General features: G+C 41.5%; 1 protein-coding gene across 8 annotated transcripts in view; it reads right to left on the reverse strand.

Moving 5' to 3' along the window:
• ARHGAP40 (Rho GTPase activating protein 40) overlaps nucleotides 1-25,459 on the reverse strand; it is a 447,044-nt gene that overhangs the window by 107,954 nt on the left and 313,631 nt on the right. The gene's annotated exons all lie outside the window — the stretch shown is intronic.

The raw sequence follows: 25,459 nt of genomic DNA on the forward strand, positions 1-25,459 counted from the left end.
TTGCCACTTATTTCTGGTGTTGCTATTAAATTTTACTCAGCCTATGCAAGCTCTAAAATCTATAAATAACAACAAAAAAACTTGCCTAACCAACCTGCTGACGCCCACCCAAAAAAAAAACACCAAAGGGAAATTTTCCAACAGGGCTATGTTATTTGTCATCCTCAAAACAGCAATATAGAAATAGTTCCCATTTATGAAGGTTATCAACTCTTTGGAGCATACTTCTTTGGCTAGACTACTCCCCTATTGTATCTATATCTTCGTGCGGAGCCTTTTTCTAAACCCTTTTTGGTTGTAAGCCTACATGTATGGCTGAAAAAACTTAATTTACACTTGGCAGAGATACAGGATACCAAGCAGGTGCAAATTCATTTCTACTGTGTACATTTGGGCCATGACTCTGTACAATTACAGAGTAGTAAACTAAAGGTGTGCTGAGAGTTTGCGAAGATCACAAAATGGTATTTTTGTGGATATTGACAAACTCCTCTCTGACCCTTTCCCAAACTGGAAACGATTAGAAATTGTATTCAGCAGAGGGCTAGAGTAAACCCCCATTCTAGGGAGGGATGGGGAACGAAGCAGAATGGATTTCTTATGAGGAAAAATGTTTTGCTCGTACAGAAATAAAATTTAAAAAAATTAGCGAATGCACAGCGGAGCTTCTATTCCCATTGCAAATTGTAGCGTACCCATAATTCCACACTGGGGAAATAGCAACTCATAAAAATGTCACAATATTGCCGAAAGCATGCATGGAAACCTGCAATGGGTGGAGCTGTCAAAGTGAACCACCGCCGATGTTTGTGAATTTCAAGAAGTTGTAAACCTACACATGTTTACAGTGATCCTTTAACATCTGCAGCTATAGTACTTTAGAGTAAATGGACTTCCCTAACTTTAGACAGACAGTCTTTAAAAGAGCATTAACCACCCAGACCGTTTGAAGAAGTTTCACAAATAAAAGTAGTGCACAATGCTTCTGTTTCACATGCCAAATGTTACTGTTGCATTAAAGTCGCCACTTGTCCAGGTGGGACCTTCTTTCACATCACTGCTACAGATGGGCAATGAAAGAACAGACTCCGAGACCAATTCGGAGCATGGTTCCAGTGATAAGCAAAGTCCACACTCACGACTTACCTGCACGATGTGGTTTCTGAGTACTCATGAGAAAAAGTTAAGTAAGTTATTGACTTAAACTGTAAACTCACGAGTTACCAGCACCAAACTACGTTAGCAAAGAAAACTATGGGACTGCATAAAAATGACCCTCTACAAACTACGAGTAGGTGGATCATCAGGCACTTTTCGTGATAATGCTTACATCATTAATAAACACTTCTATCACCAGCAACTTTCAGCTAGCTGCTATATTCAAAGTCAATAGTGGCGACACTTCTTTGGGCTGCCAGTATGTTAAATGGGACAGCACTGGTACTTCTCTTTGGTACTGCTTAGCTTTTAACGGGACATTTGAAGCACTTCACCAGAGAGCTCTAATTCTCATTATGGGATGGGTCAGCCCAAATATTTTTTCAGTAGGCTGTTCTTTAGTGTCTTAGGAATTACATGTCCCCTACTTTTGTTCCCGAAAAGGATCAAACATCAACCTGCATTAAAACTCTTCTAATATAACATTAACGTATGGGCCCAGAAGACCAGTGGCAGGCTGATCGCTTTTTTTTTTTTTTTTTTTTAAACGAAAGAGAATTTTATTATAGTTTGTATTTGTTTTAGGAACCATTTTGAATGATATTTGGTGAACCTAAACTACATTTTTGTCATCCCGCACTCACTCAGAATACTTTATTAGAATCAAAATAAAAAGGAATGTATCCCATCAAATGACCCAGGCAGACATCATTTACCCTCCTGGGTTAAGACTCCGATAGAGTCGCACAGTGTCAGAGGTGATAATCATGTGTGAATGGAGAGAACTTTTATTCACCATGATAAATTGCCTTGGTGCTCGACAATGCCTTAGCCAGATGTCTTCAAATTAGGGGGTGGGCCCCTCCCCCCCAGGGAGGTAGGGCCTAGTGTGATCACGGGGGAGGAGGAGGGCAGGCACAGGTTATGTGGAGCATCATGCTGAAGACAGTGCTGTGTTTTTAGAGAATCAAAAAGATTGCCTGTTAGTAACTCTATATTGTGCCATCATAACATCTTTGGTCTCTCAAATCCTAACTGGGAGTAGTTGTTTATGGGAGGTCTAAATAGCCCCCGAAGCCCCATCACATTTGTGAAAGAGACTCACGCTTTGGATACTTTAACACTTTAGGGAGCACTGTTTTTCCATAGTATGCTTAAATCATGCATGTAATTGCATTTTTAAAATGAATAACTGAGCATAAATCCAATAAATGAACTATTAAGTGTGTTTAGAGAAGCAAAAAGTATGGACTAATTGAGGACAAATATGTCTATCATTATGGGGAGACTTTTTTTGGCTTTTTTTACACGAGAATGGAGTGCAGTATTAAAAAGTTTGAAGAACACTGCCCTACGGTTTCATTCGGCAACTAACCACTGATCCAGAACTGATACAGAGGAGTAGACAGAAACAACAGCAATCAACTCCTCGCCCCTAAACCAGTCTCAATGGGCCCTGCCAGAACGGTGCAAGGTGGGACTGGGAGAAAGGGAGACAGGCAGATGTTGGACACTGGTGCTGCGAAGAAGACTTGGTCTACATTACTCCAGAACCTGTGAGATGTGTTCACGCCTAGCACCACAGGTACATGTGGAGTGCTGGTATTTCTTGGAAATGGGGAGGATTCCTGGCAGCAAGTGTAATCCACGAGCAGTGGTGGCACAAATCCAGGGTTCGTGTTGGATCACTGAACCTTGGGCCCAGACAGTGCTCCGATCCCCATGTACAGAGCCACAACTAACCATCACACATTTACACACATGCATGAAACGTACAACTGTTTAAAAAACGTAACTCTCAGATTTTTCCCTATCTTAAAATTCAAGATTATTGATGGGAACATTGGTGTTCCAGTGCGAAAGCCAGTAGGTGGCATTTGGGAAGGTAGCGAACAAAGACCAAGTTGTAGCTATGAATGTTTATAAATCTTCCCAATATATTTTTTGAATTAAATCGGTTAAAAATTACAACTAGGCAAACTGGGTATTAAAAACAACCAAAATCCCCCCACTAAAAATGAGTGCCTAAGGGAGGGAATTTCTCCTCCAGGAAAATCACTTTCCAGGTAGGGAAAAAACATGTGTTTGAAGTGCAAATTCACATTTCTGTCATACTTTATTCTGTGCGCTGTTCATCTGCAGGCAATCCGCCGTTTACGGTAGCAGAATTTAGTATGAAAATCTGCATCTTGTAAACATTTCCATGCATTGTCCTAGAGGTTTGGTGAATCCCCTAAATTACAGAAATGTAGACGCATTATAAGAGGACACCTTCGATATGTGAATTTCTGTCTGTTTCATGGTTCTTTGTGAATGGGCCTCTCTCAGGTCTTAAGAAATGTTAAACTCAAGATACTTCTTTCGTATACTGTCCTTTAATACCTCATTTGCAATGAATTACTCTTGGCATGGTGTACGTACTCTTAATTAATGACTGCCTAATGCCCCCATTTTTCCCCTCCAGTTTTTGAATCAGTCAGTGCCTATATTTTTCACTTTCACTAGAGTATCAGCCCTCAACACTACCATGGTACCTTTGCCAGGAGGCACATTGTATCTTTCTAGCTCTCTGGCATCACAATTCCTAAAGAATGGCCTCCATTTACAAGCACTACAGGGCCTTAATTTGAGCAGATGTTTGTCAGGACTCAGCACCGGAACTCATTTTAAAGAACTCAGTTGAGGTGCGTGCATTCATGATTGTGCCCATGGGCAGTGGCCAAAGAGTTTTACCTTTTGTTGAAAAGAAAGCACTACTACCTGAAAGTGACCCGCTACCCTCCATTGTTAGGTTTCGCTTTCCTGAAATCTTTTGTAATGAAAACAAAAATCTTAAAAAGGACTTAAAGCCTGCCCTTTCTTTCCATTTGTTCACATGCTCGTCACTCAGCTTTCCTTACTTGCTGCTGGTTACAGCATGCTATTTCCTGTTGCGTTTGTCTTTGTGTTTTTTCTTATCAGTGGGGCTTGGACGTGAACTTTTCCTCTGCCTTTCATTCTTCTGCGTTTTGGTGATTAAGTGGGTTGGCGACTGTATGTTATTTGTGTAGCTCTGCCTTTTACAGTATGTATCCGTTCTTTTGGAATACTTTTTACATTCTTCTTTAATTTAATACCCACACTCCACACGATTATATGTTCCGATTTTCCACTTCCCATGTTGAACCTCCCACCGAGTCTCGAACCCGGTACCACAGCTTCAAGGTTGGCCACTGTAGCCCCTACATCACATCCTCTCTCCTCGAGATCAGCATATAAAATGTCTGGCACTCCTTTGGAATGCACAATTATAATGCATTCCCTTTATGAGTTCCAAAACACCGGCCATCTTGTTTTTGTATGACGCTTGCATTGTTCACAATTGACATACTTTTGGCCGCATTTTTTTATATATATATATATATATACACACAAACACTACCTTTAGCATCTTCAAGGTGCTTAACAGACATAGTCTTATGGACATCTTAAAAACCACTGAGGATTAGCAGAATTCACAGCGTGAATTGGTCTTTATTCTGCAACACACAGCCTTTTTTGTTTAGTAAAGTAAGGATGCACTTGAGACCAGTTCTCACAAGCGGTCTACTAATTTATAATATAACACACAGAAAGAAGTAGGAAAATATATATTGAAGGTGGCACGTGCTCAGTGAGAAAAAAAAAAAGAACTGCCCTCAATCACAAAATTGTGACAGGTTTCATGATTGGGCAGCCAGTGAAGGCTAAAACTACCTCGGATGTGTCCCCACTCAAAATTTTTATTCCTGGGCCATACGGCTAGGTTTAAAAACGTGACGGATGGAGGTGATGGGAAAAGATTAGGATTCCTTCACCCCTCCTTACTGCAAAGGTGTCCACATGTTTCTGCCGCTTTAATCATGCCCATACTGTCGGGTCACTCCGGCATTCATCAGGACCCTCAGGATCCCAAAACGTAATACCCTCCGATCCTGACTTAGTTATCTGTGAAATATGCTCTTTCAAACATAGGGTTTACCTACTTCACACCCTCTTTATACTCTAGTTTCACCGAGTGAATCGCTAGAATTAGCAAGGTATTTGGAGCGACCCCCTGTAGTCAAACTTTCGTCAAGGTAGGTAAGCTGCCTGGAAAATCTCCTACTCTCGCTCAATTTTATTCACTGGTGTTTTGAGGAAAAAAATCTTCTATTGGGGTTAGAAAGAATGGAGACCGCATTACACAAAGACATTTCAAAGGGTTTCCTTGCTCTACATCTGAATCTGGTCCTTAAACACACAAAAAATGCTGCTTTGCGTTGAAACAGAAGCTGGCAGGTCTAACAGTGTCTTTGTATAGATAGATTTCAAACCGGAAGTCAGACAGACCACGTGCCTAAATGGAAAAAATGCATGCTATAAAAGCAGGAGTCTCACAGTCACATAGCAATATCTGTTGAAATAACTGGAAATTGTAAAGTTGGGCTCATGTTTGCCCTATCCATGCTACAGGCACATCAACCCACTGAGCGGTCTCACATCTAGCTTTCTTCTACCTCTAGGAGTGGAAAGTGCAAAGGAATCCGAGCAATGACATGTAACCAAACCGGTTTGGAACCGAGAAACAAGTAGCTTTGGCAAGGGGGCATGTTATAAGCAGTAGCGGGTACTGTGAGAGCAGTTTTTTTTATCAGCAAACCTGTAGTTTTCTACATGCAGAACAGTCCTGTGTTTTCGAGTTTGTGCTTCAGGAAGAATCTGAAAAGAGACTTTCTATCTTGTCTAGAACTGAAGTCTATTCACTTAGGGGCTGTGACAAAGAATATCAGAATGGGGCTTACGCTTCATGAACGCTTCATGCCCCCAAATTCCGAGCTGGACTTGTGGCAGTAGCAAATTGGTTGAGAACCAATTGCTTACAATTGAACGCCAAAAAGACCGAAGTCATGGTTTTGGGGAAACATGCGGAGCTCTGGGGAGATCAGTGGTGGCCTCCAGAATTGGGCGTCACTCCCGTTCCAGCTTCCGAAGTAAAGAACCTAGGGGTATGGTTGGATCCGGCGCTTACCTTCACGGGCCATACGAAGAAGGTTGCAGCCACCTGCTACGGCATCTTGCGAGGTCTATGACCGATACTTAAGTTTTTTGATCCCTCCACCCGGCAGCTCGTGGTCCAGGCCTCGGTTCTATCTCGGCTGGACTACGGCAGCGCGCTGCTGCTGGGGATAAACCAGGCTGAGGCATCTAGGCTACAAAGGGTGCAGAATGCTGCAGCGCGGGCCATTGTTGGCCTTCCCAGGTATTGTTCTGTTTCCAGTACTATTTCCACCCTTCACTGGCTGCCGGTCAGACAAAGAATTAAGTTTAAATCGCCTTGTCTGGCCTTTAAAATCATGAAGCTCTCTTCGCCACCTGCACTCGCTAACTTGCTTATCCCCTATGTCCCTTCGAGGTCCCTGAGATCGGAGGCTCTTCATCTCGCGGCCTGCCCCCGTTTTAAACTCAGCAGGATGGGTGGCCGCTCCTACCGAGTGCTTGCCGCTGGTTTGTGGAACTCACTCCCGGTGCACATTCGAGCTCTGGACAATCTTACCGCTTTTAGGCGTGCTATCAAAACCTTCCTGTTCTCTGTACCTGGTTAGCCGTCTTTCTTCTCTTCCTGCGTGTTATGTTTTAGTACCTGTTCAAGCGCCAGGACGCCCCTTTGCTGGGGCAGCTGTGCGCTGTATAAATATTAGTAACATAACATAACATAACATAACTGGATGCGGCGTTACGGCAAGAGCTGATGACTTTGGAGTGGGGTACCAGGTTCGAGTCTTTGCGTTGACTCAACCTGTAATTCTAGGCAAATCACTTAATCTCACTGTGCCTACTGAAAAAGAATGTGTAAGTATAATGTAACTGATTCTTGTGTAAATAAAGTGCTCCAATTCCTTTGGGTCGAGTTCCCGCAATATAAAACTGCAAAAAAACAACCCATCTAGTTCTCTCCATTCCGGATATTAAATTAGCAGGGCCACACAAGAGTACCTTGGAAAACTCTTCAAAAAAATACATAAATAAAAATAGTCCCCCAAACTATGACTGGATTCAATAACAAGCATTGGCACAATCTATTGGTCTTGTCAATGTGTTTTAAGAGGTTCCACAGAGACGCGGTCTGCTGTACAATATGGCTTAAAGTTTGTTTTTTGTTTTTTAAAGCTATGATGTGGGTATCGTTGAAAGTGTTAGTTTTTTTAACTTCTTTAAAATGTAGCACAGCAGCTAGGGCTTCTGTGTACCATGTCGAAAAAACATTAACAAAACAAATAGATTTCGTAGAGGCGTAATCTATTGGCTTTGCCAATGCTTGTTTTATGTTATGAATGCTGCTGCTACCATAGCACAGACAGCAGTGCTTTCATGAGCCCCGCCATGTTCCAAAGCAGTGTCCCTCCTCCTCCACAACACCTACTGATTCATTTAGTGATGAAGGAAATATGGCCTTTTTTTTATTATCAGCACAAAATGGAAACATAGCAAAGAAATCACAGGTGAATCAATTATGTCTTAAAGAGAACGAGTACAGTGTGGAAGAAAACAGTTTCTACCAATGCAGTCTAAACAAAAAAAAACAAAAAAAAGGGGGAAAGTTTTAAATAAAATTACCCCAAATTTTTTGAAATTTAAGTAGGGACCTAGTGCCTTTAAGTCGAGCCAAAGCCGCCTCCTTGCCATGAATTTCGTTGACCAAAGACCACCACTCCATAATATGTGGCGATTGTGGGGAGATCCAGGCACGAGCAATGGCGAGTTTGGCACAAGATAATAAAATAGTGATTAAAGCCTGTTGAGGTAGAGTAGTATCATGTACATCTAAAAGTACAGTTAAATCAGAGAGTAACGGTGGCCTTACCAATTTCATTTTCAAAACCTTATCCAAGGCAGACCAAAACTCCTTTAAGGACGGGCAGGAAAATAACATATGTTCTATGTTGACACCCACGGGATCACATTTAGGACATTTAGTACGATAATTATATAAAGCATTTGGAGACCATTCAAGAATCACTTCGGGGGTATAGTATAACAAACAAGAAGTTTTAAATTGTTGCAATCTTAAACTCGCCTATTGTACCAGATCATTATTTTTTAAAAGAGAATGAGCAATCTGATCTGAGTGTATCGTCAATCCAAGTTTGGAGCTCCACTTCTCCACTAATTTAGAACAATCTTGCTTTTTATAAGAGATCAAGCTACTATATCCTGCACTTATTAATGATTTTGTTTTAGACGAGTAGAAGCAGTCCCAGATGTCAGAATCTGAAATCTTCGGGATTTTCATCCGGCGTATCAGAAAATCATGTATTTGAATATTCTTGAACCTCATAGCCTCGGTCAAATTATATAAGTTTTTAAGTGCTAAAAAATCTAGAAAACCATTAGAACCATAAAGGTCCCCCAATGTTACGATTCCGTGAGTAGACCATACCTTAGCCCGACCATCGTTAAATATCCCGGGAAGTCCCAGATTTCCCCAAAGTCGTAGTTTTGAATGGAAAAAAGATGTTTTACAAAAGAACAGAATGCTGAACCAGATCTTAGCGGTATCCCTAGCGGTCTTAAATTTAACCCTTTTGTAGTAGTTTGGGTCATTCAATCTTAACAAAAACATTCTAGCATCTGAATTAAACATGATAGTATGATAAAAAAGCTGTGAATCAGAATTAAAGCAGGGAGCGGAGGCGGCCAATGAAAGTAGCCCAAAAGTACAATTTAAAATCCGGAAAATTAAGTCCACCTATATCAAAAGATCCTTTAAGTGTTGACAAGGATCTACGCACCTTCCAGTATCCCCAGATAAAGCTACTCAGAATTCCATCGAGCTTTTTAAAAAAAAACATTAAGTGCCAGTGGAATAGAAAGAAATTTCTGCAACATTTTCATTTTAATCAAATTAATTCTGCTAATAATGTTTAGAGGGAGTTTATGCCATTTTTTTAATAACACCTTGGTTGATTTTAAAAGCGCGTCGTAATTTATAGGGATTATGTCACTGATTTTAGATGAAATTTTAACCCCTAAATAATTAGCAACCCTGCAGATCCCATGGACGGCACCCGAGGGATTGTAATTAACCACTATTTGGGTTTTATTCAGATTTAGCTTATAGCCGGAGACATCTCCAAATCTTTTAGTCTCGACCATTATACCCTCTAATGCTGTTGCGATATTGGTTGAGTATATCGCAATATCGTCCGCATATGCGGTAATTTTTAAGCAATGTAACCCGGACCGAAATGGAACTATCCTGGGCTTCGCCTGAAGTGCAGAGAGAAATGGCTCCATTGACAGGGCAAAGAGCAGGGGTGACAGCGGGCACCCCTGCCGAGTGCCCCGAGAGATCGTAAAAGTGGAAGATGACAAGCCAGCATAGCTGATTTTAGGCATAGGTTTATCGTATAGGGCCCGAATCTAGCTAAGGATTTTGCCCCTAAAACCTATAAAGGACATCACAGACCAGAGATAATCCCACCCCACTCGGTCGAAAGCTTTTTCGGCATCTAATAAAATAATACCGAGTGGGGTGGATTCCGTCTCTGCCATATCAAAAACCGTAGTAGCTGTATTAATGTGGGTCGTTGTATCCCTGCCCACTACGAATCTGTGTTGTTGCGCATTTACAATCTTAGGAATAATTGTGGCCAGCCTATTTGCCAAACTCTTGGCAAAGACCTTAGCGTCAGTATTAATCAGAGAAATGGGTCTATACGACCCACATTCGTCTGCTGGCTTGTCTTTTTAAAAAAAAAAGATCATTTTCGCGATATTCCAAGAATTTGGAGCTTTCTCCGGTTACCCCTATAGATTGAATTACTAAAAGAAAAAGTGGAATTACTTCCTCGATACAAATTTTATAAAAGTTCCACCGGGATAGTATCTTCCCCCGATGCTTTTCCCATAGGTAGAGATAACATAGCCTGTCTTATCTCTAACTCCGTAATCTCCTCCGATAAATGCTCTAAACCAGGTAAGTTGAATTTGTCCTTTATGTTATACTCCAGATACTCTAAGATGTCTGATGCAGGGGGCTGATTCTCCGGAGTATACAAGATATTATAATACTCCGCGAATTGCGCCAAAATCTGTGCCGGTTGGTTGTACGTTACTTGGTTCGAGCCTTTAATACTTTTGATAAGAGTCTGTGCTCTATCATCCGCCACTTTGTATGCCAATATCTTACCAATTTTATCACCTCCCTCATAATGCAAAATGTTGGCCTCATGTAACTTAGCACAGCTCTTTTCAATAAAAGTTGATTTAAGGTTGGACTGAAGGGATCCGAGTTTTAGCCCTATTTCTACCAGATCGGGGAGCACGTTCGTAGTGCCTCGGCCAATAATATTTCTTGAGCCAAAATACCCGATATCAATTTGGTGTTAGTGTTCCGGCATTCAGAGTTCTGTTTAAAAATGTATTGTTGCGCATGCCCTCTAATACTAGCCTTACAGGTGTCCCAAACGGATATGTGGGGTGCCGAATGAAGGTTTATTTTATTAAATTCACAAAGGTGTAGTTTAAGCTGAGAAATAAGCTGCATCAGAAAATAAATAGCGAGGGAAAGAAAACATTCTTGAGGTTGCTTGACCTTCTAAATTATTAAATACCAATAAAATAGGATTATGGTCCGAGGATACCCGAGGGCAGATTTCCATAGAGCTGTTTTGTATTATTTTGTCGGTTGCCCAAGCCATATCAATACGGGAACAAAGTTTGTGGGGTGCTGAGTAGAACGTATAACCAGGTATGTCAGGATAGAGAGAGCGCCATACATCTTTTACATTATGTATCCGACTGATGTCTAAAATCACTGCGCGTACTTTGCGCATACGCTGGGAGGCGCCCTGTCTAGTCGTATCCTGCTTATAATCCATAATACAGTTGAAATCCCCCAGAATAATGAGTTCCCCTTCCCACCCCAAAAGTTCCATATTCACTTCGTCAAAAACAAAAGTATCAGTATTAGAGCCATAAATCCCACATAGTACATATTTAAGATTGCCTATAAGTATTTGAGCTATGGCCCACCGGCCATATTTATCTGCAGCAGTTCTAATTGTTTCAGTTCTACACCGTTTATCTTTTAAAATGGCAACTCCTCTAAGTGAAACCTGTTGTGAAGAACAAATTATAACCTCATAACCTAACTGACTGAGTAGCTTTCTGTACTTATAGGCAATGTGCGTCTCAGATAAAAAAAACTGAGGATTATCGAGCCTTAGCTCTACGGAAACAAGTCTTCTTTTATTCTTACTATTTAGGCCGGATACGTTCCATGCTAAACATTTCAATTTATACATTTCAAACCATAGTTTACACCATTTCCGCCATATTGCACGCTATAATAAAAAAACAATTAAGAACGGAACCTTCCTATCAAATTAGATGATTTACCACATTGTGCTGATTTTTTTAATATTCCCCCCCCCCTACCAGGACAACCCACCCTCGGAGAAACTGGGCCCACCCCCTCCCCCACTCTCCCTCCCCCAGTGCAAGAGGGAGGCCCCTCCATAACTGCTGCCGCTGAACAGGCAGCTCAGAGTAGAGCAGCCCAAGGACTACCGGACCACCCGACATTTTTTGTTTCTTTTAACATTTTCCCCCTGTAAAGGGTAAAGAGGGAGGGGCGGAAAGGCTGAAAACAGAAACAGCTAAGAATAGAGTGAGACCCCAGACAAACAAATAAAACACATTCCTAGTCACTATCCCAAAAATTACGAAAAATTAAGGCCCAATCCTTAGCTTAGTTTAGATAACATATTTTCCGCTTCCTTCTCATCTGAGAAATAAGAAGTGTGACCTCCCTTAATAACTTTGAGGCGAGCAGGTTCCTGCAAGAACACTTGTCCATCAATAGCTTTGAAAGGATCTATAAGCTTCCTTAACCTCCACCTCCTATCCATAGTAGATTTACTCAGATCTGATCAAACAAATAAAGACAAAGACATTCTCAATTATGATAGGAGTTAGGACGTGCTTTTAAAGACACTGCCTGCCTCAAAAGAAAATTTCCAAAGTAAATAATAAAAAGGTCTAGGAAATTTACTCTCCCTATTCTTCTGAAATGGGGGGGAGACGATGAGCTCTTTGGACCTGAGAGTCCCAATCCCAGTGGGCTAAGTCTGGTAAAGCCTTATGTAATAGTTTCACCAGATAGGCCCTTGCGTCGGACCCCTCGACGCCCTCCGGGATACCAAAGAGTCTGAGATTCGATAGTCATTGACGGTTCTCTAGGTCCTCACCCTTCAACTGTAGGGCTGTAATCTGGGCATCATGTTGATTCAGAGAGGACTCTGTACGAACAGACACCTCTTCGATGCTAACAACTCTTTGTTGGAGGTCCTCAATTTCCTGTGAAATCCCACCTAAGTTGGAGGTCATCTCCGATAATAAATTCTGAAGTTTGGTGTTGTCTTCCCGTAGTTGTAAAAAGTGTTCCTGTGCCTCCGCACGGTGGTTAGTTAAAGTTTGTAATATAACCTCAAAAGGAGATAACACAGGATCTTGTTTTCCGGAGATAACTGGCAAAATATTATGAGAGGGGTCTGTATTATCCAAAGACTCAGAGGTTGGTGAACCAAGACCAAATGCTTCCAAAAGAACGTGGGGAAGCTTCTATCCTTGCTGGAGTAGGAGTAGGATCTACCAGCACAGCTGAGGGCCTATGAGATGCCAAACTTGGCTCAGCAGATGGAAACACAGGAGGAGACGTAGATTCTACGCCCAGAGCTGAAGGAGAGAGGTGGGGGGGCCGAGCAGTCTTTAGGGGGGGGTTCGCCGATTGGTGGGCTTGTACCTAACAATCGTAGAGTCATATTCTTAACAAGCCCCTTAGCTCCTTAGCCTCTTAGCCTGAATCCACTTCCTGAGGGGGCTTTTGTCCAGGGGAAAGCTTTCTTCGAAACTGGGGCAGTAATGACTACTGATAGACCCTCCATTGGAGCTTTTCTCCCTTTCTTGTTTATCTTCTTTCTCTGTTTAGCTTTACCCCTTCGGTCTGCCATAAACTTTGCAGTATCTAAAGGAGCTCCCAGAGAGCTGTAAACAATCTCTCGTATCGTTGAAAGTGTTAGTTTTTTTTTTTTAACTTCTTTAACATGTAGCACAGCAGCTAGGGCTTCTGTGTACCATGTCGAAAAAACATTAACAAAACAAATAGATTTCGTAGAGGCGTAATCTATTGGCTTTGCCAATGCTTGTTTTATGTTAGGAATGCTGCTGCTTCCATAGCACAGACAGCAGTGCTGCATGAGTCCCGCCATGTTCCAAAGCAGTGTCCGTCCTCCTCCACAACACCTACTGATTCAATTAGTGATGAAGGAAATATGGCCTATCAAGATGACACATGGTTATTAAGTAAGTTATTCAGCCAAGTTCTAGTACTTGTAGTTTGTTTTCTATTACAAATCGAAAATACAAGAACCAACAGCATGGGACAAGCTGCTTATACAAGACAAGGAAGCACTCTGGATCAGTCCATTTCTGCACAAAATAAACATGCTGCTCATTTAAAGAAAATTGCAAAATGTAAAGTAGAAATGGTGTTTCTATGGTGTTGTTGAAACTGATTTGTGGATCAATGTAGCGCATTACATTGGAGTAGGAGATTCAGATAAGAACTGGATCAAGTAAAGTGAGGAAACGAGATGGAAGGGACCATTGGTGGCTGTGGGCACAGCCAGCAGCAGGCGGGGGGCATCACCTCCGTCAGAGAAAATGTCCGGATCCTTCCACTTTTTTTTACATTTAAAGTTTAAGCAATGAACACTCCTCGCCACCTATCAGACAGCTCCTTTCTGGCTTACCTTTCAAATCAGGCTAAAAGACTCAGCCGCTCAACAGGTTTATCAGTCTTCCTTAAGACAGCTGAAGGCATCAGCTCACCTCTGACCCATTCCTCTGGTCAGTTGGTCAAAACCTCAGTTTGGAAAAACTGGGTTAGGGTAGTTAATAGACCTCTGTGGAAAGCCCAATGCATTTAACCAACTTACATTTATTATGATACAGCCAGGTCCTTGCGAAACCACACTACCTTGAAACTCACAACTCTTTTTTTTGGTTTAAATAACTATCTTGCCTTATGAAATATACCATCACTTTCAACATAACGGATGGGAGGAGAAATGGCGTATACGTGCCAACCTACAGTCTGGTCCTACTTTTATTTTTAAAGTGGGCGCACATCTATATTTTCTTTCCACTGAGTGGCAAGGGTGAGGACCCTAAATGGGTGGCTGGGTCATGGACAGATATTTTCCATAGTGGCTGGTGCCTCCTACCTATGCCTTGTAGCAGTTCAAAGAAAACGTGAATCCCACCCTATACAGAATATATGTGGGGCACACAAACTGTCAGAATGGCAGCTTACACTGTTAGCAAGCAAGTGCTTTATTTGTGCCGGTGGTCGCAGGTAATGCTTTATTTGGGCCGGTGGTCGCAGGTAGTGCTTTATTTGTGCCGGTGGTAGCAGGTAGTGCTTTATTTGTGCCAGTGGTCGCAGGTAGTGGGTACCTGCATTCATTTTTCAGGAACGGTACTTGTGTATCGTCATCAAACTTTGTTCCAGGGCAAGACGGAGACAGAGGAAGAGAGGGAGAAAGATAGGCCAGCGGTGACAGTGAAACTGCAGGGATGAGACATAACATGATCGAGATAAAGTGTCCGGAAGTTCAGGGGTCAGAAGAAAGTCATTAGGTGGAATAAAGACTAGAATGAGGAGGGGATGAACTACCTGGCCCCTCCATGTATTAATTTTACTATTTAGGCAATGCTGCTTTCTACAAGCATTGTAACTTTTAGAGTCACAACTTCCAGTGCCAACATACGGCGTGTACATGATGAGCTATCGTCATCCTTCTGCGGTGCCAGCTAGGGGAGTCGATGGGAAATACCGTAATCTATACTTTCAGGGCCAATATGGTGCGTACACTGTAAATGCCAACATCATATATTACAACATCGGCATAGATAATGTGCAAGAGCATTGAAAGTGAAATATGAAAATGTTTACATGGGACATGCATGCTAACTGCCAGAGTCCTGTATTAAATCGCTGACATGTGGATACTCCAACAACAGCTAGTTATTGAATTACCAAACTGCTTAAAACGAAGGAGCTATCAAAATTATATCTAACAGCGCCACCGTGTAGCGTGCTCAATAGCTGCAGCTATCCTTCCTAACAGTGCCAGCACAGTGCAGAGACAATACACACATACCCGAGAGACACCAATAGCATGTTATAAGTACCATCGTATTTACCGGTAGCCAGGCATTTATGAGGCAGATGAGGACCCAATTATGTGGCAGTGTTAACTAAATTATGTAGCAAGGAAAGGCAAATTAAGCTGTGTGATGCGGCGCATTCTGTGATAGTATTACTTAATTGATGCAATCTTCACACATGGTAATACTATCTGGGGAAACATTTCACCTCGTCAGTTCTAATTTAAACTGAACTACAACAATAGGCAAGTAAAAGATGCCCAGTCAACCTTTGCGAGGGGCCTTCCAGTGCACAGGGACACGTGTCAACATTTGGCCCGTATGGGCTCGACAATTTCTACTGAAGCAGGAACAAGACTAACTTGAATGTGGCTGATCCCTACCTTGGGTGGCAAAGTGAGCAAAAAATGATGGACTGGAATGAAGCCCAAGTGATTCCCACTGGTCGAAAGTTCAGCAAGGATTCCACCTACTCCCATCGTTACAATCTAGCCAATATGTGCTTAAGTGGCTCACTTCAACACTGTTATTCTGATAAATTGAAGTAACTTTGGGACAATAACACTAAATATGTAGTTGTTTCTAGACATAGGGGAAACATCCTTTACAACGCAACTTTTACCACGCAGTGCCTTTACGACGCAACTTTTACAACGCAAACCATTACAACGCATTGCGCTGGGGGGCGCTCTAGGATAGGGAATACATTTAATTTACTGTCCAACACCTTCCCTAGTGTCCACGGAGACTGGAGTTGGAATAGTAAATTAAACTATTCACTATCCAGCACCCCAAAGCGCTATGCGTTGTAAAGGTTTGCGTTGTAAAAACCGCGTTGTAAAGGCATGCGATGTAAAAGCATGCGTTGTGATGTCATACATCCAGACATAGGCCTGATTTATATTGAACATACACAGCATCAAATCGGGAATGTAATCATTATCTTTACCAACACATTCGTACTGGCAGGATTGCAACCCAAGCTAACAACTCAACTGTATATGTACTATTCGTACCGAGACTGAGATAGGGCAGCCAGGAACAATTAGATAACATTAGCAATTATAATAATTAAACTTTACCACAAGTGAAACTTCCCAAAAACACAATGATTGTGCACACTGTAACCTTTCTCTCAGAAACCCCAAATGAAATAATAACCAAAATCTTGACCGAATATCGCGCTTTTGGATAATTAAGGATGCACGTAATCTGCGCAGTCTCTTAACTCCTCCGCCTGCTACAGTCGCAGTTTAATGCAGCGGATGTCTTCCTGGATGCTACTAAAGCCTCTGATTCACTGAGTGGAGCTTTCCGTTTGCGCCTCATCTAAGAATGGGCATGGACAATTGTTTCCTTAGCTGGATTAAGCCTCTATGCAAGCTGTCCACCACCCGTGTTCAAGGCACTCAATAGCACCCATTGGCATCCATTCCAAACAGGGATTCTAGGCAGGGCTACCCCCCTTCTACCTATTTTGTAAATACAAATGGAAAGGTGCTCATAGGGATCCAATATGTAATTCAAAATATATGTTTTATTTCTTCTTTACTTTGTATCCATATAAATATTTTTCTTATTTGTACAAAGGAGATCCAGCCACAGAGAAAATGCAGCCAACGTGTTTCGTTCAAACAACTTTTTTGAACTTCATCAAGGATCATATATGCTTTATTGGAAACCTTGCCGCTTCCTTGGTGTGAACTCAAATATTTATATTAGTAGATGTATAGTGCGCAAGAGTGGTTTTCCTCTTGTTCAGTGAAATAGTCCAACCAAGCGGCATTAATGGAGTTGTCCAGAGATGAAGTATTATATAAAGGGAAATCCCTCCAAAGCTGATACCTTGATATATATCCTCATGTATGTAACAAGTTCCAGAGGTAAAACTTCTCCCTACTTTGTCATTTCTCTTAAGAGACTGGGGTTCCCTCTTTGCCAATACCACTCAAAATATGGCTAAGATTTCATATCACACTGCCTGTTCACCTCACTTTATTTGGATGATGCGTTGCTCTTCTTCAGAGGCCAAGCTCTGTCGCATTGACCATGAATCTTTCAGATTTGTTTATCTTCCAGGCATTTTAAGAACCTGGGGCAAATCGGTCTTATTGCCATTGACTCTGGGCCCCCAACAATGCAACCTTAAACCCCCCTCTGGAGAGGATGGGAGGGGACATTGGTTAAGCACCTGGGGATTTTGATTAGCCGGGATGTGGAGGCATAACTATGAGTGACATACGCTAAAATAGAGTAACAGGCTAAATGGTGGGTGCAACTCCCTTGTCCATATCAAGAAGCATTTATACTAGTTTCTGATCTTTCTGGTCATTCCGACTTAGCAATTTTTCATTAAGTTGTGGTCACTTATGATCAATCAGACAAGGGATGGAAAACAGGCTAGAAGTGGTTGGGTTACCCTCACATTACCTTATGAAGAGGCTGGATACTCCCCACTTGACTTCAAACTTTATTATCTCCATGCCCACTTGCACTTTCTGGTTCAATTCTCTTCCCTTTCATCATAACCTTAGTACTTCTAAATATTAAGGCCCTAATTCTGCATTTGTCAGCATGAAGGGGATATTTATCACATGTGATGAAACACAAAACCATGGGGTAGCTTATTTATCGAGTGTGATAAATAACACCTATCACGTGTTTTGGGAAAATAAAATACGTATTTCTGCGTTTGCCGCACCAAAATCTGCATGGTGCGATAAATGCTACACATTTTTCCCCTTTTAAATATTGACAGATACAACCTGTTGAAATTTAATAAAGGGTGAGATATTTAATGAGCCCAGTAATTACCAGATGCAATAAATACTATCAGACTCCGAATTCCGATCCTTGCTCAAGCATACGTTTAAGCAGAGATCAGAAAATTCTGACCAACTTGTAATCAGGGCCTAAAGATTTTCCTTAGCACCGTGAAGGCTAGGCAAATGATCTCCTGGCCATACAGTACCATTCAGGAGGAAGAGGTGCAGGATAACCTGCGGGCAAGGGGTGGGGATTGGAGGAGGACAGGGGAAGAACTTTTACAGATGAGTTGAGTGCTTTCTGTTGCACCAAAACTAGGCTGTGTCCTACCACAGCCAAATACTGGCATGTAGACTTCAGGGATATCTCCCTCATGTAACCCTACCACTCCATCTTACTCCCTTAAGGGCCCTTCTGGGATCCATCAGAAATGTCACATGAAGCGTCTTTAGTTAATTGCAACTGCACTGCTTTCAGCAAGGTGGGGAGGCCTATGGGTTGGAAACAAGGCCACAGGAAGGCAGCCCAGGAGTAGGTAAAGGATCTTGCATACTGTAATAACACAATGGATATCCATGTGTCAACACTACCACAGGCAGTCAGGCCAAGAGGCATATGGGCTCCTAAGCACTCTTTTTAGTTAAGTCAAGGCGGAGACCTGGAGCGGTCCTCAAATGCAAAAGGCCAATTTTTTACCTATAAGTAATGGGTGTAGGAGTTCAGGAATCTCATATCTGTAGGTGTCTGTCTTGATCCTAAAAACTGGCTAATTAGAGGGCTGAGCCAGGTAGAGGGGAGGGCAAACAATGTAAAAGTAGTCAGACAATGTAAAAGTAATCCCCTGTAAGGCACATTAGATTTCATACCTAGGCCTATTTGAGAATCTTACCCACTATATGAGTAACTGTATTCAGTTTTTCTAAATTGTGTACAATTTATTGTATTCCTCTTCCTGTTCACAATAAACTCGTTTAAAAACTGAGAAATTTGAGATCTAGTAAATGGTATCCCTTGTTAAAAAAAACTGAGGAGTATACAGGTAGGAGTTATTATTGAATTAAGAGTGAGCGTCTAAACCTTCTTACGGATTTATCGCTGCAGTTACTATTTCTTTCCTAAAATGTATGTAAACATAAGTACTAAAATATTAACAAAAATAGGTGCCAAATGACTTATTTGCATTTTTTGCAAAATAAAAAACAGCTTTTGAACGACATTGGGGACAACAGTAAATAACAACATATCAGGTAGAAACCAAATAGTTTCTTCTTCTAGGTCCTTAGTCCTGAAGAAAGGCACACCGTTCCATCAAACAGGCCGAAAAATAGTCAACATTTTAAATTGTTGGTCAGAAAAAAGGGCAATTTCACAGGCAATTGAGGGGTTTGTTCAATTATGTCAAGCGGTCTGCTCAAAGCATTGAAGGCTTGGTAGTTATTGCATGTGTTTTACTTAAATACATGTAATAGTACGCTTAAATAAACATGTATTTCTACAGTAATCCGATTACACAGGTGACTTCACCTCTGCTATTTCGAACAAAAGGTCGCTGGTCCAAACTATAATTGTCATGCTGTGGTTTACACCCAGTCTAAAAATAATAATCTCTTTTACAAAGGGAGAACACAAAAACGTCTGATGGAGAATGCTTAAGTTGATTTTATCATATAAACTTTGTGAATATCATTTTACAACTTTATGGGATGGATCATGATCTTACAGAAACACATAGCATGATAAATAATTCCGGGTAGGATTTCTTCTGACTTCGGATGATCGCAATCTGTTCCATATAGTGTGGTATACCAGGTCACCGTGTTGGATTTTGTTCGACTTTGAACTGTGCTAAGCCGGATCAATTTAATTCAGGTCTCAAAACCTTGCTGGATGCTAAGGTGGGAGAAACGTTACGGCGTATGGAACCTCCCCAAGGACTGATTACCATTAACAACCCATCCGATGCAGATATAGAAGCTCTTTGGTGGATCCATGTGAAGGATTCCCTTAGCAGACTGAAAACTGACTAACTGCACTCCACCCTTGACAGCAGAGATGTAAACCAATCATTGTTCGACAAGCGTGTAGGTTGGCTTTGTACCAAGTACCTAAAAGGACCAGCTGATACCCTACCCGGCCAGTTCAGGATGTCACTTCACTTCAAGTAAGAGTAAATTAAGTAGATATACCTCATTAAGTCATTTTCGTGCCACTCCCTCTAAACAGATCTTTGATGTAGGCATATTTTCCTGTTAACCTCACACTTGACTAAATCCTTTTGTTAGTAAAAGGATATGTTAAAGCCAGTGCTTAATTTGTATCAGTGGTTACACCCATTTTTTAAGACCAGGATCTATTTTCCATCATCAATCTGACTGCGAGCAGCGGGGATAAATTGGCAGCAACAGGAGAAAAAGAAGGAGGAGGATAAAAATAGCAAAACAATGAAAAGGGAGAAAATGAGGAAGAAAAGAATCTGCAAGAGTGGGAGAAAGGGATTGGATGTATGGAGTGGTGGAATAAAGAGGCATGACGTGGAATAAAGATTAGGCAGCCCTGGTCTCTGGCAATCCCAGCATTTGGCAGTGTCAGCCCCTTAAAAATCTGTCTTTTTACACACTTTATTATTATTATTTTTTCAATTGAGCACTGCATAAACTGATATTCTGAAATAAACGCTATTTCATCAGATCAAATCTATAGGGATAGTGTGTATTATTCGTTACTATAGATACAAAAAATGATTTTTTTAAAAACAGATTAAGGAGCAAGGAAGCAAGACTTTCAAGTATAAGATCATTTTGTTGTGTAACAAGCAAAGTTAAATGGGCACCGTTTTGTTGAGCTGCACAACTTTTCTTAACTAGCTATACAAGCATTACTATCTACATTAGCTTTTAATAATCAATTGTGTTTCATTTATATTGTACTACTGCACCGAATCAGTCATACATCCTCTCTCCTCCTTAATATGTGCTGCCACCTCAGCTCAAGGTCTGGTTTGTGCATGGTCACTTGCTAAACTTTGTTCAACGGAGGCCCAGCAATTATAACTCAGTTTGAGGCGCAATATTGCATTTACGTATTATAATACAATGGGAACAGCCTTTACAACGAGGTTTTAACCAGTTGTCACCTTTACCACGCATGTTTTTAGAATGCATATGCTTTTACAATGTATGCCTTTACCATGCATTTAAGATAAATCCGTGGGTCTCCCCCCACAAATACATTGTATGTATATATTTAATGCGTGGTAAATGCATACGTTGTAAAATAATATGCGCTCCAAAATAAATGCGGGATAAAAAGATGCGTGGTAAAGGCATGCAGAGTATTCCCCTGTGTTGTTCCGTCATACAACCCTAAATTATTGATTTAAGCATTTGCTGCTGCCATCACGTGTTAGCTCCATCTTAATAATGTGAAGGCTGTCAGGGCCAGCTTGTAATTTCATGCTTCTAGGTCGATGTCGATAACGAGAACACCTAAAATTTTTAGAGATTGGACACCGCCGCCTTCGCATTGTCATGCAATATGCAAAGGAGCAAATCATGCCCGACACAGAAGAGAGCGTTGTGGAATGAAGTCAGTGCAATCAGGCCGCAAAACCGGTTTTGGCATCGCTTAAAAAAGTAGTTCTTCTGGTTTCAATGCGATTTATAAAGTGTGGACAATGTTGCGAACGAAGATAAGATAACGAGGCAATAAAGGAAAGATCGCTTGATGGGCCAGACATTTAAGCTAACTCGCATGGTAGACAGAGATTAGAGACAATTCGGAGAAACTCTCTCAGTGAAGGGGTCGCCAACGCTCTATACAAGAAGTGCAGATAAACCTCGAATCCAGACATATCGTGTGTCCTGCACTGCTTGTTTACGGCCTTTTACAACAGTGAGAGGCAGTAGAACGAATGCGTGTTTTACTGTTTTCTTCGGATCCGTCCATATAGGAGATGATGGGATGGAGAAGGGGGGCGGGGAGGGAGGGGGGGTTAAAGAACAATATTCTCAATTTTACGTCAATTAGGAAACTATGCTCTGATTTCCAAAAAAACTAACGCAATGGAAAAATGGGCACGAAATTGGTGTTTATTCCTTTGAAGGGTTTGATGGAAATTCATTTTTCAGCTTTTGAGATATTTATGTAACAATAAGATATTGGGTTGGCATTCAAAGAGTTAATTATAGAACTATCTTGACATCTGTTTATACCTTCATCGGGGTTTATCAAATATGCACATATAATAAATGGAAATATAGAAGTTCAGGTACTCTGTATTCAGAGTTCTTCTTTTCTACTGAGAAAGGCTTGTAATCTCACATTAACTGTATTACAGAAGTCCTGAAATGGGAAGATACTCTCCCTTTCAAATTAAAGAAGTGCAGCAGACGCATTTTTTAATGCATCTTTGTAGCACTTTATTTTAGTGACCTTTCATAGGAATGTCCTATTAAAATGAGAATATGCATGGAAAAAAAGACATGATGTATTCCCTTCTAATCACCCAACATGTCTGTCGCCTATGCTCTAATCTCATCCTACAAGATTTAATGACGAAGTATTAACCTTAGATGTCGGAAAGATACACATCTACTCACTGAATTGCACAACGTGCAAGTAAAAAAAAAAAATAAAAAAAAAATATATAAAATAAAAAAAAACAGGGATCAGTCCTGATTTCCTATTTAGCCAAATTGAGTGATCTTAGGCAAATGCTTTATTTCACCGAGTCCTTTTTTTGTTCATTACCAGATATGTGAGCACTTTCAAATACGGGTGTTAAGGATGTCAGCTGTACACAAAATCTCTCGTGTTTGCTGTGCAATAATCTATAATACTGCTCCAAAGTCTTGCTTGAGCAAATTGTGTGATCTTACGCAAATACTTTTTCACTGACCCACATTTATATTCAATACAGATATGAGAGCACCTTCAGAAATGTGAGTTCAGAATGTGAACTATACATACCCAGTCACACACCCATGCACCAACTAACAGATACAGACATTCACAAAACAAGTCATTCACCCATCCATACAATGAGATGCTTAATTATTCACTTATACAGTTACTCATGCATGCACTGAATAATCAAATCAGGCACTCATACACCAACTGATTCGCCAATACACCTTGATATGTATATTTAACACTCAAAGTTTTTAAAACACTGTCATTGGATGAGGTCGCCAATGATGCATTTGAAATGTCAGTGATGTCATCAGTATTGCATTTGAAATGTTATCAGTGATGTCACTGACCACTTCATGAGTGATGCAATATGTGAGGTCATAAGCAGTGCATTGCGGGGGGCGGGGGGGGGTGAGTCAGGTAACTATAACTGCTGAATTTCTCTGGTTTTGTACAAGTGAAATCTCAGCCTAACTATAACGTTCCTGAAACCTTTGGTGAATTTCTAAGCTTTTTTAAAATGTTAATTCCTAACTAAAACATCCCTGAAGCCTTTACTTTTTTCAGTGAATATCCAAGTTTAAAAAAAATGCTAATTCTTAATGATAATGTCCCCGTAAACGTCGTTTTTTTTGGTGAATTTCTAAGGTTTGTTTAACTAGCAATCGCGTTTGCAGAGTGGTGGAGAAAGGGGGCTGGGTCTCCAACCAGCGCTCTGGAATTCTGCTGCGTAGGGCTTACAGACTGTACCAGGAGGGCTTCTTCGCCCCCAACGTCCTTCTGGTGCCAAGGGGACTTTATCCCTCAACCAGTAGTGCACCATGAGGCACATCTGCAGAGTGGTATAGAAAGGGGGCGTGGCCTCTCACCTTCTGAGCAATCCTGCTGTGTGGAACCAACTGGAGGTAATAGTGGGGGTGGTTGGCCCGCAATGATGTCCTTGGGGGCCAACTACCCCTCCTATTACCTCCAGTAAGTCCCATACAGCAGGATGACTGAGTTCTAATATCAGGTCACGCCCCCTTCCACCACCACTCTGCAAACGCGCCGTCAGGTCGCTCTTGGTTGGGGGATGGATTCCCATTCGCTGGTGAGGATCCTTAGGGGCTTTAAAAAAAAAAAAATATATATATATATATATATATATATATATATATATATATATATATCTTATTCACCGCAGCACATTCCTTTAAAGTTTTGAGGTGACTGGCCAGGCACTGTCTGAGAAGAACAGGAGGGGGGGGGGCAAAAAACCTTTACGAAAAACTTTAACGAAAATTAGACAGCTACAGCCAAAACGGCTGAATGGATTTACACCAAATTTGGGAGGACCAAAATCTTGGCCCGGAAGGCTCACTTTTTGTGGTTTCGTGTAGATCGGTTCAGTCGTTTTTGAGAAATTCAAATTGTAAGTATATATCACACAGCAGAGTTACCACAGAGCCACCAGATTTAGAGATAAGATCTGATTGGCAGCCACTACATCAACAAAGATGTCATGGCAGTCATTTTAGAATGTGGGGTCTCAGTCACTTGTACTGAAAACAAATATTAAAAAAAACATGGGGACCAGTGTATCTCTACCCTACCCCCACCCAACCCAAGCCTGGTGGGGGTGGTCACTGACGGGACAAAAACATATTTTTTAAATTTTATCAGAATTTTTTTAGAGGATCCAGAGTAAAATATTTTTTTTTAAGTTGGACCTCGCCCTTTTTAGGGCTCGCCTACGACGACCTCGCTGAAAGCGCGTTCTCGCAAGCGAGAACTATAGTCGTAGTCTCAGCAGTCGGAGACCGCGCAGCGTTTCTCCATAGGATAACGTTGTGCGCGCGGCCAGGTCTTGTCTCCACGGCATGCGAATGCAGACCGGATCGCGTTGCGCGCCTCTCTGGAATGTAGGGGGAGTCTGCAGAGAGGCGCGCGGCGCTGATAAACAGGCAAGAGGCGCGTGTGGAATCAGAGTCTGGCAGGCTGCACGCGCTTTGCTGGCCGGCATTTACTTTCGCTGTTCTCGTTTCCTGAGTAGTTGCTTGTTTTACTTTCTGCAACCTCTCGTCGTGTTTTCATTTGAATATTTAATTCTTGCATAATTAACTGTGGTAAATGCCATCCACGGCCCTGCACTCCAGATTTCAGCACTCTTCTTTACTTTCATTTCCTCAGCAAAATGCCATGTTCCATTTCCAGGCACCTTTGATCAGCACGGTAGCAGTGAGCACGGCGCATATTAATCGGTTTGTCAGTGGAAATACACGTACAGCGCTCCGATACCTTTGAGTTGATTTGGCACTAAAAGAAACATTTCTGTGTTGGGTAAATCACAGCTTGGGATGCTAGGCAATTCTTGATCGCGCTCATGCCAGGAGTCTTCCACAACACTCTT

The sequence above is a fragment of the Lissotriton helveticus genome, chromosome 7 (genome assembly GCF_964261635.1).
Source record: "Lissotriton helveticus chromosome 7, aLisHel1.1, whole genome shotgun sequence".
Lineage (NCBI taxonomy): Eukaryota > Metazoa > Chordata > Amphibia > Caudata > Salamandridae > Lissotriton > Lissotriton helveticus.